The sequence below is a fragment of the Lepisma saccharinum genome, chromosome 9 (genome assembly GCF_977018435.1).
Source record: "Lepisma saccharinum chromosome 9, izLepSacc3.1, whole genome shotgun sequence".
NCBI lineage: Eukaryota > Metazoa > Arthropoda > Insecta > Zygentoma > Lepismatidae > Lepisma > Lepisma saccharinum.
The window spans coordinates 88,716,187-88,732,106 of NC_139237.1; the positions used below are offsets into that span (position 1 = coordinate 88,716,187).

General features: G+C 37.9%; 1 protein-coding gene across 5 annotated transcripts in view; it reads left to right on the forward strand.

Annotated features, from left to right (window-relative positions):
• Positions 1-3,943: 3,943 nt before the first annotated feature.
• Positions 3,944-15,920, forward strand: part of LOC145992236 (SANT and BTB domain regulator of class switch recombination) — a 49,444-nt gene continuing 37,467 nt past the window's right edge. The window contains exons 1-2 of one of the 5 annotated variants that reach the window (XM_083128573.1): positions 10,835-11,370; positions 15,328-15,412. The gene's annotated coding sequence lies outside the window, so the exon portion shown is untranslated. Of the gene's footprint in view, positions 3,965-10,834; positions 11,395-15,327; positions 15,413-15,920 lie in introns of those variants that run through there. The other 4 variants (XM_083128576.1, XM_083128574.1, XM_083128575.1 and 1 more) reach the window with 4 other exon arrangements.

Sequence of the window (15,920 nt, forward strand, 5' to 3'; positions counted from 1 at the left end):
TTCCCCCGTATTTGACCGAAGACCCCTGGCAAACAAATTGTTGTGTAGCATTCAGAGTTGACCGTTCTACGTTCCTCTAAAGGCACAGTTTCCAAATGACCAGTTTTCCCGAGAAAACAGGCGACCATTTGTTTCGGTGTGCTTCGAGCGCGAACAACTTTTGTTGGATTATGTTCATCTTGAAACACCCATACAGTCGACTGCTGTTTACGTTCCGGCTCATATGCATATATCCATGATTCGTCACCTGTTACAATCTTATGTACGTCTTTTGAAGCACCACGATTGTATTTATTGAGCATTTGTTTGCACCAATTGACGCGAGCATCTCTTTGAGTTTTTGTCAAATTGTGTGGGATCCAACGAGAACATAACGTTTCTCACAGCTAAATGATCATGTAATATTTTATATATGCTGGTGGAACTAATGCCTATGGTTGCCTCAATCTCACAGTATGTCACATGACGATCTTGCAGTATTAGGTTTTGCACAGCATCAATGTTTTCTTGAACAACAACTGATTTTGGACGACCTTCACGAATCTCGTCGGTGAGCGAATGGCGGCCACGATTAAATTCGTTATACCAGCGTTTCACAGTGGCAAAGGATGGGGCTTCATCGCCAAATGTGGAAGTAAGTTGATCGATGTACCCTTGTGTTGATAATCCACGTCGAAAATCGTAAAAAATCATCGCACGAAAATGTTCACAAGTTATTTCCATTTTATTGTTGTTGCGCAATCTCCAAGGCAACATAAACAACACAAATGAAGCTATTGACAAAACATTTGAAGTACGTTATGGTCAATAATGCCAGACGATTCCCTGCAAACGTCAAATCGCGCCTAACTTCAATCAGTGTTGCCAATGCTCAAAATATAAATAGTGACCCTCGTATAAAAGGGAAACTACCTATGACTTTTTTCTTCACTGCCTTTCAACTTATTGTACCACATGCATGGATAACCCAGACAAATCATGTATGTGATGTGACCTGGTCTGTAAACATTTCATATGTTTTATTTGAGCAGAGTCTACACCCTTATGATCAGTTTTAGCCTAATCGTCGTCATTCAGAATAGCAAAACTCAGAACGCACGTGCAAAATAAGACCTGAACACCTTCAGATGTCGTACAACTTGCATGGAAAAATGATGTTTTTTTGTTACACCTGTGTTTCCTCAGAACTAATTGGTTTCTAGTTACGAGTGAGTCAGTCAGGGTTCAGTTCTATTTATATTCATGAAAATGAGCATGCTGGCTGTGTCCAATGGCTGTAGAATGTAATTGATGGTGTAAGTCCAGCTCAGATTAGCCTGTCTGCATTAAAAAAAAAGCATGCTAAATATCAGCTGGGATTTCTTCCAAAATGTAATCATATTCTGGATTTTTGTGTTGGCATGACCAATGATTTTGGGAAAGACAACTACAAGCTGGTATCCAAAAGATTCAGAACAGGTGTTAACATGTGGTCACCTTTGGCTTATAGGCTGTCAATCAACCCCCTCCTTTTTTTTATGCATCCTGAAAGTCTTGTTTTGTGAGGCTTTCCAGCACTGCCGGTGTTTTCCTCTGGATCATTTCACTTTTCAACTTGATCTTCAGTTGTGGGAACAAGTCTCGGAGGCCAAAGTCAGGCAAGTAGGGTGGGTGTTTTTTCTTTTTCCTGTCGAAAAGTCCCTAGTGAACAATGAATCATGGAGTGGCATCTTTGCACACTTTCATGCAGCTGCCACACATCATCACAGTAATAGATGGAATTTACTGCTCTGCTGTATGTGACAAATTCTTTGTGTAAAATTCCCTTGATATTTCAGAAAATAATGGGCATGCTTTTTACTTTGCTCTTTATCTCTGTTTTTTGTCTTGGTGCTTTTGGACTTTGATCATAACTGTAAACCAGTGTTAACCCGGGACTAGAAGGTTGCATCGTTGGAGGGTACATAAGCTCTTTGCAAACATCAACACACTGCAAAATTGCCACACACCATATACAAGACTCCAAATAAAATGTGAGTGGTCAGTGTGAAATTTTACACACTGCTTTCCAAGTTTAGAGTGCGCGTCAAATCTCCTGCATATGGCAATAGCCAATAGCAGCGCACTGCAGCGGTGCCATGTCGAAATCTCACACGGAAAAGAGACAGCGTGATTGAACGAAATGCCTTGTCAAGGAGAGCACGGCAGCGCCGCATGTCTGTGATTCGCTGGTGCTGTTCTGCAGTTCAAGGCCATATGCAGGAGATTTGACGTGCACTAGTATACCATTGTATGGTGCTGCTACAACTGCGATCCAGAAAGTCTCAATCAGTTATATATTAAGTAGGAAATTTTGTGAATAATGTTCTGCATACAAAAACCTTAAGAAGCAGCATGTACAGTCACGGACACTGCCGGCTTGTAATGAATACATTGACTTTCAATGGAATTGTTACAAGCCGGCAGTGTCAGTGACACTACTTGAAGTACAAATTTTAGGGAAAATGAGAAGTGAAAATAATAACTAAGAAAAATTTAGCTCTGTATCAATAAACTTAACTAAGTTTTAGAACTGAATAATCACAAAAGTTGTGAAAATATTCACAAAATTCCCCACTTAATCAACATATGAGACTTTGATAAAGCCTTTAAAAATTGTGAAATGCTTGTGTATTCTACTGAAAACCTTATTTATACACTTGGTGAAAAAACATTCAATCGGTAATTGTTGCAAACCTACATAAACTGCTTGCCCAATTTCTGCTATTGCTAACATCTGATACTTGTACACCCAACGGCAGAAGAAACTAAGCTTATTGTCCATCCATGTTCTTTGTTTTCCACACCATGATGATTGGGAATTGAAATGAAAACTCCCAATAAGTAGAGGGCAACACCTGTGTCGAATCAACCAAATTACATTCCTTCAAATACCACAGAATGCATACTTGAATATAGTGATGGGTAATTTGCATACTATTTTCTTTACCGTTGGCCCTACATCCAGAGTAGGCGGAAACCATTGGAAGCTCTTGTCCAGAAGATGGGGAAAAAAAGAAAATTACCAAAGCATGTCCTAGGAAAATGCTAGTTGAAAAGACCCGTTTAAGTTTTTTAAAGAGCTTGTTAAAAATACTGATGTTTTGTTTTGCAATTAGTGTTGGACCCTGGCATGTATATAAAATTGTACAAATAATACAACTGAAATAGCATATTTGCTTTCGGAGAAATGTCATGTAAGTTGCAGTCATGCTGTGTCGGCTGCTTAATTGACTATTGGTGTGTATGGTGTATATCATGTGGCCACTTCATCGGGCATGTAATGGTAACATACTACAGAGCAAAACATCTTGCACAATACCACTACAGCTAGAATGCACCATGGAGAAGATGAAACCGTAACCAGCTGCATGCATGAACCCTTTTCAGATAAAATTATCTCGTATAATACTGTATTCATCTGGTTTTTTTATTAAGTGCTTTGGTACATGTTGGCTATGTCCCTAAATTTCCTTATTTTCACTTTGTGTATAAACCCAGTTTCTTGTCTTAATTACTACACATGACTCATACATTGCAGAATAGCATGGGGCCAGCACAAAACTTCCAACTACCATACTAATTTATCCCTTTTCCTTCCCCAAAATTAGCATTTGGAAAATAAAAAATTAATTTCTAGAACTTCCTGTATGAATATCCATCTTCCAGTTTGCAAATACGCAAATTCGTGTACACTCCTGTTCATATAGTGGCACATAATTCAATCCTGTAGTGCCAGTTGATGTGAACAGGAGGGTACAGTCATGGACACTGCAGTGTTATAATGAATACATTGACTTTAAATGAAATCGTTACAACCCAACCCAGCAGTGTGTGTGACTGTACATGCTAATTAAAGGAGATATGTTTGATGCACTTCCAAAGCATAGAGCCTTCATCTTTCATTATTAATGGCCTGAATACAAGAAGACATAAGTGGGACATTGTAAGAAAACTGGTCGTACTCATGTAAATAACAAAATTAATGAATCTGGAAATTATTGTTTTTAATTGCATTAAGGTTTAAATGTTTGTGTATTATTTGCATATTTCACCAACAAAAAATATTAGCATCTCTAGCCTACATGCATTCAAGCTTGCATCATATTCCTGTTTATTTATTTTTGAAGACTCCATAAAATACTTAATAATTCTTGGGAATCAGTCCATTATGAATATTTTAATCCAATGACATGTGTAGAACATTACATTTCATGTCTGAATGCAACACCCATAGTGCTGGAATGCCCCAAATGCTTTTTTAATATATTTTTCTTTAATTGCCCAGTCGACTATGAAGTGTAGGAGACGCATGCACCTAGATGAAAAAATCACCAGCAATCTGAAAAAAACTGTACTTCCAATATCTCCTGATGCTCAAAACCAAAGGAGAATCAAGTTTTGATGGCTGCTCTCTCTGATGCATCCCTAACTCCAGATGGGAAATTCCAGATAAAAGTACACAAATAAATGTGTTTTAAAAATAAAGTACCATTTTACAATTGTGTTGGTTCATATCTAGATGTATACAATCCTATTTACAACAAGAGCTTCTATCATGCTCTTCCAAGCATTGACTGTTAGGAGAAAGTAAGATGTATACAACACATGCTATCACAAAAGTAGTAAATTTTTCAATTGATCACGAGAATATTTTATCCATTCTGGTATTAAAAGTTTTTTGTAATTGTAAAGTAAGACAAGGTGCTGCTGTTAAGTTCACGCTTGTTGCCATGTTGTTTACAATGTCTACACTACACATGTACAATATGTAACATTCTTATTCATACACATGGATTTTCAAAGAAAATGCTTTAATATCTGAAAGGAAATACACTCTTTTGAAATTGTTCCTTTACAATTCAATAACTAATGTCATTAGGAACATAAAATCTTCCCCAAATGCTGTATAACCAATGACAATAATAAATTAAATTAAACTGAAAGAGAAACATGCCATGTTTTGTACAACTTTTCTATTTGTACACTTAATAATATAAAAGAAAAAAGTATATTCAGAGCAAATTGACTGACAGTTCTAATACTTTGATGCGTATCCTTCGGCTTCAATTACTGCTTGACACCTGTTCTTCATAGAATTAACCAGTTTCCGACATGTTTCAGAGCTTATTTTATTCCACTCTGCTTGCACAACAGTTTTCAACTCTTGTTAGGACTTGACGCCTTCTTTATGGACTCGCCTCTTCAAAATTGCCCATAAATGCTCAATGGGATTTAAGTCTGGACTTTGAGCTGGTGTTTGTAGTAGTTTGGGCACAGTCCATATTAGCCAATTCATGTTAACTCGCACCTTATGCTTACTGTCATTGTCTTGTTGGAATCTGTAGATAGTCGGCGTGTCCATTTTTTGGTCACTCTGCTTTACATTGTTCTTCAATATGTCCAAATAGACATATGCATCCATGATACCATCAATAAACTGGATGGTACCAACATGTTTGGACAACATACAGCCCCAAATCATTACTGACCACCACCATGTTTAACTGTTGGAACTCTGTTAATGTGATCTTTGTCTTTATTTGATTTTCTCCAGACCTTATTTATCCCATCTAATCTGAATATATTAATCTTGGACTCGTCTGACCATATGACACTATCCCAAAATTCCTGGTCCTTGTGGATGTGCTCTTTCGCGAATGAAAGTCTATTCCTGTGATTCACCTTATTTACATACGGCCTCTTTCATGGTATTCTGCTATGATATCCATGCTTCCACAAGGCACGTCGGACAGTTTGATCGGACATAATCTTGCCAGCAACATTTTCTACTAACGGTCGTAACTGAGGAACATTTAGTCGGGGGTTTTCTTGCATTCTTGTTAAAATAAAGAGTTCATCACGTTTATTTAACCGTCTCTCTTTTGGTTTTCTCGGCACATTCTGTGTTGAACCTTCCTCTCTAAATTTGTTTACTATGTATTATACTGTGGAGTGTGATTTATTGACTGTTTGTCCAATTTTTCTTAACGAATAACCTCTAAGGGCCAAATTTATAATATCCTTCAGATCGGAACTAAGTTCCTTCACCTTGCCCATTTCGAACACGCTGATAGATAGACGATAGGCCTGCAACAATACCTACGCCAGCATTCCGCTTGACGGGGAGCACACCTGCATGTTCAAACTTGTTGCAATCTGCACGAAATCTCCCGAATAGCTGTGGTGCTGTATGCAAGGAAGATTGAAACTCTTGGTTGTACGAATCAGAATGTTGCATGGAACAGTGTTTTTTTTTCTCTTTTCACACAAATTATATGCTATGTTTATTCACTTCGAACATACATTTTTATTGACATTTGTTGGTGAAACCTTCATTGACATTAATTTCCAGGTACATATGAAAATGATTATATTTACTAGTAGATATGACATTTTTCCTCGGAAATTCTATGTGTACAATAACAATGTTACATACTGTATTTATAATGAGGACAAGCTTAGTTTTCACATAGATGTACTGCTGGATGCAACATGTCATTTCCATCCGTAAAATACTCCAATTACATAAACATTTTCCCAGGCAACTTGACGAACGACGTAAAGTTCCCCGTGCACTTAGTATCATACCGTAAGGCATACAGGGGATGGACAAAAATATGGAAACACCTGGTATAAAACAGGTAGCCATTTCAAACACGATTTGCATCTGAATGGTAGGTGGCGCAGTGGTCACTGGCACTTCCTGCAAGGTATACACCCTGGCCAACCTTACAGATGGGCCTGTTACAGTTCAGCGACAGGTCCGTCCAGGTTATTGTGAATCATGTCTGAGCTGACAGAGTTTCAAAGAGGGCAAATTGTGGGTGCGTGTATGGTGGGAGCTTCCGTGACGAAAGTAGCGGAAATGTTTGGTGTATCAAGAGGCACAGTCTCGAAGATCATGACTGCCTACGAGACTTCCGGAAAAACCGCATCAGCGAAGCACCAGCATGGACGCAATTGTGTGTTGCGTGACAGAGACAGATGCACATTGGGTAGGATTGTGACCAAGCAGAGAGAGAGAGAGAGAGAGAGAGAGAAATTGGGTAGGATTGTGACCAAGCAGAAGATCACCACGGCTCCAAAAGTCACTGCTGAGCTGAATACAGTGCTTACAAACCCGTTAGCGTCAAAACAGTCAGATGAGAACTCCACAAGCAGATTATTCATGGCAGATATGCAATTCCCAAACCACTCGTGACTGTTGACCATGCTGCTAGATGGAGACAGTGGAACACTGTAATCTGATCGGATGAGTCAATCCTTTACATTGTTTCAAACTGCTGGCCGAGTGTACGTGTGGAGAACGCCAGCACAAGCGTACACTACAGACTGTCTGTTACCGAGAGTAAAGCATAGCGGTGGTTCAGTGATGATTTAGGCAGCCATCTCCCGGTATTCTGCCGGACCCATCATCACCCTGCATGGACATGTCACTGCCAGGGGCTACGTAACCATTTTGAGTGACCAGCTGCATCCCATGGTGCAAACTTTGTTCCCAGATGGTGATGCCGTGTTTCAGGATGACAGAGCCCCTGTTCATACAGCTCACATCCTTCAGGACTGGTTTGATGAGCACGAAGATGGAATATCACATCTGCCATGGCCTCCACAATCGCCAGACCTCAATATTATTGAGCCCCTGTGGTCGGTTTTGGAGACCAAGGTACGAGCCCGCTACCCACCACCATCGTCTCTACAACAACTTGCAGCTGCTTTGGAGGAAGAATGGTACAACATCCCTTTGACAACCATACGCGACCTGTATTTGTCCATTCCACAAGGACTGCAGGCCGTTCTGCATGCCAAAGATGGTCCTACTCGATATTAATAAAGGTAGTGTGCATTTCTGCAGGTGTTTCCATATATTTGACCAACCCCTGTATGTAGGGGGATTGGCGATAGGAACCCCCACACATTTTTCAATAACCATTTTAGAGGAGATGTGATAAGCACCACACTGGCTGCCTTTATCCCCCAGGTTTGCCCTCAGGTATCCATTTATTTGAGTCTTGGTGAGCCCCAGATCCGCTTCATGCGGAGACAAGGCTGGAAAATTGTAGACCTTAGAGTACCCAACCTGGGTCTCTCACATGGCAATCGGACACACTACCCACTAGACCACCGCTGCTCCACGGATAATTGAGGGTGGCATACAACTCTCGACGACGACAGCCGTGCATGAAATTGGATTGATTCTCTAGATAATTAAATCTATATTTGGAGGCAGACGAGGAGAGAGAAGGTAATTATATTTTTTGGGCAGTCTCATTTAACATACTGCTAAAAAATACCATACAAAAATGCTTCTCTTAGCTAAAGAGGGTCTTATCAAGTTTTTCGTTTTTGCTTGGGGCTTGACTCAAAAGGGCACTTGCCCACCCTGAGATATCTGGATATCTCAATCTGGAAGACTTCGTATAATCAAGGACGAATCGGTCGACCCTGTCATAATTCAAATTTTGAAATTTTAGCGTGAAAAACAGACTAGACGAGGAGTGCTGTAAAAACCAGCAGATTATACGGCTGTTCCTAAACTCCAGCCAACTCAGCGCAGATCTTACGAGTGGATTAAGCAGACGTCACACAAAACGTCATGTCGACGTCACTAGCCAAGCTGTTCCACGCTGCAGTTTACGAACAGCATGGATTATGGCGTGGTGGATCGTCTCGTCTGCTTGACTCTTGAGCATGTTTAAAAGCAGTTGACTTTCTTTGGAAGTAGTATTAGGTGTAAATGGCACTAAATCTCACTTCTATATAAAGTTCGGCTACATTAATATAAATTAATAGAATATTTTGACAAGATTTAGAAATTGACACAAAAAATAACCGAAAAAAAATTATCATACGTATGCCTACACATCAAGAATAATTATTTTGTAGTATTTTATTGGTTGGTGAATTTAGTTTAGTATACCGTGTGTTAACACCAACTAATAACGTTGAATTATGGTAAATGAAATGGTTTCAAAAATAGTTATTTCATTACAGTTCAGATCAAAAACTACTTTTTCATTGTTTTATACTTTTTTCTCTTCGGATACCAGTTTTTGCATATTTTTCCCATATATATACATCTACGGAAAGAATGATAAGATAATATTAATTACATCTTTTCCTTCAGCTGCCTTTCTGACTTACGAAGGCATCAAATAAATGATTGCCGGCCATTGAAAGCACGGCCGTAGGCAGGAAAAAATTTCGGGGGGGTTCATTCATAATTGTTCCCATGGGCGTCGCCAGAAATTTGAATAATAGAAATAATAACAATAATTGTACAATAATTATTAAAATTTCATAATAATAAAACAATTTTATTCCATAATAATACTAATAATAATTATTATTATATTATTGTTATATCCTTGAGGGGGGTTTACTCAATCCAGCAGATGAGTGAATATCCAGCACAAGTTTCTTTTTGTTTTTTTACGTTTCATACAGAGTGTACTGAAATGCACAATTATTATACTTCGTCTTTAAACTTTAGACACCTTCAAGAAAAAGCTTTAAAAGTTAGATGGAAATTTTAGTCATAAAGGTTTTGTTGTTTAACTTTAAAATTACATTTTTGGAAAATAATAATTTCATAATAATAAAACAATTTTATTCCATAATAATACTAATAATAATTATTATTATATTATTGTTATATCCTTGAGGGGGGCTTACTCAATCCAGCAGATGAGTGAATATCCAGCACAAGTTTCTTTTTGTTTTTTTACGTTTCATACAGAGTGTACTGAAATGCACAATTATTATACTTCGTCTTTAAACTTTAGACACCTTCAAGAAAAAGCTTTAAAAGTTAGATGGAAATTTTAGTCATAAAGGTTTTGTTGTTTAACTTTAAAATTACATTTTTCGAATTTTGAAAAGTGTGGAACCAGTTATTATTTTTAAAAACTTAGCCTGGTGCATGGATTGTAACCTCAATCGCGAACGTAATGCGCTACGAAACTGGAGATCCTAGGTTTGAACTCCTATCAAGGGGGATTTTCGACTGATTCGCTGGAAAGCGAATTTTGGGACAATCATAAGGGAATCTTCAGTCTATATTCCTTGTGACGCAGGAACAACACTGGAAAGATGACAGCAGAAGTGATAATGGAGGGGTCGCGGGTTGGCTACGATTCTAAGAATAAATCCTGTTTCACTCAACTTTCAGAATTCCAAATGTATGAAAATTCTAGCTCGATCGTTTCAACATTGTCTCCTTGTATTTTTGTGATGCTTCGAAAAAAAATTGAAAATTTGTTACATATTTTGGTTTCTGAACTTCCATTAATCCAACATGTCAGAAGTTTCGGGGGGGGTTTGAACCCTAGAAACCCCCCCTCTAAATACGGCCATGATTGAAAGCTGTCGCCTCGTGCTTTCTGCTAGTTTTCGTCTGCAGTCAGCCAACTCAGTCGCATCGAGGACGGCTTACGAATCTTACGAGCCAAGTAAGCCGGATACGTCACTGTGACGTCAGGGAGCCGGAAGTGGGCGGAGCTAGCCGTACTTGGATTGAGTTTAAGAACAGATGTAGCCAGCTTCGGCTGACTTGGCTGGAGTTTACGAACAGCCGTGCCATAGAATAGTTAGTCTATGATTATGCCTATGTAAATTATCCTATTAGTGCTGGGGCCTTGGCTTGACTGGTTGATTTTGACCCCTCTACTAGATCGCGGCGTTGTTGCTGTGTTCTCATATACTTGAGTTTTGAATAGCCTAACGCCCGTCGAATTCAGAATTGTAATTTGTGTGATGATCATTACAGTGTATAAATTTAAAATTATATCCTCTTGATAAATAAGAACACAGATATACTCCTGTGGATATACTGCTGTTAGCTGTGAAACTGTGATGTTCTGTTCTGCTGTTGCTATAGCAACAAAGAACCACTTCACAAAGAAAATGTAGACCTAACGGATTAGTTACTGAAAGTGACGAGAAATATGAGTGATGCGTGAAAATAGATCACCATTTAGCAGCATATTCGTACCTAGACAGCAATTGTTACTTTAAATAAATTGTCATTCAGGCTAAGTACAACTTCCGTTGGACAATATGCACACGCAATTGTAATGTGTTCTTTGACTTGTGCACGTAGAATTTAAGTCCCCCCGTATTAATATTCATATAAGTTAGTGAAAAGCATTTTCAAACAAAGCAAATTGTTTAAATTTGTCTTATTTGATTAAATATTGGGAGTAACATTTGTGTCGGCGTCATTGTGTTTTTAAATTAACAAAGCAACCATTGGATTTAGCAAAGATTCAAATTGTAATATGATTTATAACTGTGTGCTGCAATGTGTTAATTTTGGAACATTACGAAGGAAGAGAGTAGATAATAACGGTAAATCTACCTAATTTTTCTAATGTAAGTGATTAATCAGTGTTGCATGTATTCGTGTATGCATCTGTCAGAATTTACTCGATTGTAATGTATACGACAGTTCACTGTCGACTTTGTGAGGGAAAATTCAGGGTAACAGTAGTATAAGTCGGAGACGGATTTCTTAAAATTTACAGGAGAAAAGACGAGAAAGTACTTACGGAATTGTGTTCTTGAGGACTTTCTGAAGCCGGATATATTTTTTTTATAATCGTGCTATGTATTTTGCCTGTAAATAAGGTATTTTTCGTCAATCATGCATCTCCGTTGTGCGATAGCTCGTGTCGCCATTACCGTCGACTACGTGAATCAAATGTTCCGTGCGTTTGGTTATGTAACCCCCTCACAGTGTAGCAACCACGCGGAAGTTTGACAAGATGACGTGTGAGCGGGTTTTTTTTCTAATAAAAGGTAAGACTCTAGTTTACGTCCTTTTCGTAAGGAATACGTGTCATATATCGTTCGAAAGCTTATTTTATAAGGAATTCAACAACGTAAATCCCAAAGCGAGCAAAAATTTCCTGAAGGAGTAAATCGAGAAAAACCGATGTTGTCCGGATATGCGCAATTGAACGTACTGAGGTATTTTTTACATGATGAAGCACATATTTAGGGGTGAAATGAGTGCTAATGGAACCTAACCTAACAGGCCTAACATAACCTCGTAGGCATACCTCGATCCCGTGAATGGATAGTGGGGCTATCGTGAACAGAAAGTGTAAAAAGAAAAAGGTACTTACCCGCACCACGATCGTGCACCGTGAAAGCAAAGAAGCAATCACCATGCAGATAAGGACGTAAAGTAGAGTCTAGCCTCAATTTTCGCTTAAAAACATTTTGTGAATAGTTTGTGCGGCATTTATCGGTTCATAAGTTTGGAAACACTACACATCAGCTGACGATACTGCATATCAGCTGACGATAGACCACGTGAGTCAAGATTTGCCCGCCGAATTAGCAACGACCAATAAATGATTATAATGTTAAAAGTAACGTGTTTTTCATGGAAAAAAAGTTATGGCCAGCTTGAAAAATCTTCCGCTATGCATATGAGGTAAGTAGCAATGATTTTTATTTGAAAACAACCGAGTTTTATGTGTCTCCGGCTTATACTACTGTTACCCTTTACCGGAGACACCTATCAATGATTTATTTCGCAATTTTTTACATTGCTAACGTACTATTCTGCATTGCGGAATGTTTCTTTAGGTGAAATGATGAATTTCTAACGAAAATAATGTCTATTTCTTACATTAACGAGTACTTACTGTTGTCCCTTATTTCCCACAAACCATCCACGGGTAGCCCCAAAAACCATTGACGTTAGCCCAAAAATTCACGAACCATCACGGGGACGAGGTATGCCTACTAGGTTAGGTTAGACCTGTTAGGTTAGGTTCCATTAGCACTCCTTTCGTTCAATTTAGCATATACGGACAATACGAGAGCATATTGTGCTCTCGAACAGAAAGCAAATGGCGGCAGCAGCAATAGCGCATCGGAACTAGATTTTCGTAGAAAACCACATGCATTCGCATTAAAATGGATCAGAACTACATTCCCGAACATCAACAACGCCACAGAAAATGATTTATGTAAGTACTTTCTCCTGTAAATTTGAAGAAATCCGTCTCCGGTATAGTAAAGTGTTACCGCGATATTCACACTACTTTGACATCTGTGTATTGACATGTCCACTATTGCTCTTGTGATCATCAGAGACAGATTTTCACTTATTCCATAAAATTTACCACTTGAATAAATTCTAAACAATTCAGCATAGTTTTACTCTATCAAAACATTCATGTTAAATAAAACATCATGCTTGTGACCAGAACTTGAAGATCAAATTAAATTAAAAGGTCCTGTTAAGTTTACGGTAATATTTTATTGATATTTTTTTTACAAGCAACACCAGTTCTTGTACACAGTGCATTACTCTTGTGACATTTTGTACACCTCCTCTGATAATGAATTTTCGGCTGATATATTTCAAAAACTGAGCAAGGTATTATGTAAGAATGTAGCCACATAAAGGACAAAGGACAAACAAAATAAATGTGGCCATACACCCAACAGTGTTACTACTTAAGAAAGATTTCCATATTCTTACACAGTCTAACATGAATAGTTTTATTTGTGTATTTCAAGTCTATAATTGAAACAAATTTAAATGACACCAGAAACTTAAACAAATGGTGCATAAGTATGCACCACACAGAGGTCTAAACATCACCAAATTTGGAACATTACAAGTGGCATCACTAAATACCCCCCCCCCCCCCCCACACACACACACACACATATACATACATACATACATACATATATATATATATATATATATCACCCAAAATGAGCAAGGTAGAGATTGCAGGTTCCTACAGGAGTGGATTTACATAATGCATAATGAATTGCACAAAGCTTACTTTCTCGTTTTGCTATCTTCATGTTAGTTTCCTTCTTCTGTGAATATTTTACATTACCGGTTTGGTATGGGGAAAACACCTTTCACTCGTTCGTTTCATCTTGTTTAACATTGGTACTTACCTATTATGCATTGCTAAACATTCTTTAAGGTGGGATTTTGCTTTTCTCATGAAAATAATTTCTCACATTACGAGTATTTATTGTTCTTCCTTTTTTCTCTTCCGTAAGACACAATATGGCAGGCACAGCTTGACACATCGTGGATCATGTGGGTATGCAGTGTTTCCAACCTTCGTAACCCAAAAATACCTGAATAACCCCACAAACCATTGACGGATAGCCCCAAAAATCATTCCCGGATAGCCCCAATAATCATTCACGGATAACCCCAAAAACCATTGATGGATAGCCCCAAAAACCAGTTACGAACCATTTCCAGTTAGGTTGTTAGGTTAGGCAAGCATAGTTAAAATTTTGTTCGTAAAACAATGCGATACAGCTTTTTTTTTTTTAAAAAAAAAAAACAACAACGGCGTAGTTGGAAACACTGACAGGGAGTTACGTCATAAAGCGTACGGAACATCCCGTCCATGTAGAGGAAGAATGGCAATTGTGCAGCGGATATATATTTCTCTTCAAAAATACATGAATTCCTGGTACAATAGATTCAACGATGAAACAAAATACCTCCACGAACTTCGAAAATGGCACAGAGACTCATTTCCGTAAGTAGTTTCTCCTGTAAAATTGAAGAAATGCGTTTCCCCCATATCAAACTGTTACTTATTTTACTAGTATATAGGTGAAACACAGTTGCCTCACTTCTTTCTTTTCATTATCTGCATATACATTGAATAAGGATGGAAGAGCAATATTCGTAATATGTATCACAGCTATTTCTACTTGAAACACACATTTGTGGCACCATTGTGCCATAGTAAGGAGTATCATATTTTGAGGATCAAACTGTTCTACACAAACCTTCAATCGCTATCTTGTTGGTGAGTGATACTTGGTATTTTAGTGACATTAGACCTCTATAGATTGTAAAATATGCAACATTGGTGTAAGTTTCTGGTACCAATTTTTTCTATTCAAACAATGATTTGAAATAATTAATCAGTCAGCCTATTTGGTCTATTTAAAAATAAATAACTTTGTTCTGAAGTGGCAACATACTTTACGTCATGTTCCCAAATGTTACCTTCTTACCAAAACAGAATGTGAAAATGTTGTTTTGCTCTCAAACTATTTCCATTATGGATTTTTAGCTACTTATCTTGTGTGTTATATATATTAGTATAGTTGACAAAGTTTCACAAACACAAAACTAATCCCCAATATTGTCAACTCCTGGATGAGGTTTTTCAGGAGATGGGATAGACTTGTATCCTTCATGGGGAGTGTTCACAAAGTCTATTTATGATGATTATAATCTATTAAATTAACAATATCAGAATTATCTCTTTTTTTTTTTTTTTTGTTAAGGACACGAGAAACAGTTTCCACATCCTACCAGACACGAGGACCCAAAACTGGTCTTCCCTTACGGTGAGGTGGGGAAAGAAGAGAGGTCTGTATGCTGGATGGTTGTAGGAGGGGGAGAAAACTTAGCATTATGCTCATGGGAGTATTATCAAAGTTTCGATGGTGTAGAAAAACACATCAGTGGGAACAGGAGAGGTTGAAGATTTTGTTTGTGTTAGGAAAGTCCAAACTTCCATTTGATTGACCGTAACTTGAAGTTGAAGTTGGTTGTTTAGAAGGAACACATGGGAGTCTATAAATAATTATTCATCATATTTTTTACAGATCGTATCTAGCTTAATATTCAACTTTAAAAAACCTCTTCCGCTTGCAACATGGGGAGAACTTCATAGTATCTCATACTGTTTGTGCATACCTGGTCACTCTTCGCCTTAAACTATACTTGTTAGTCTACCAATAATAATAGTTTTTACCTGTGCCTGCTTGAATGAAATCAATGTTAGGTGCACATGTGACATGTATGTAAACAATATTCTGCTCATAGAACTAGACACACAAAAATGTTTTTAAACTATCAACAAATGCAATATTAA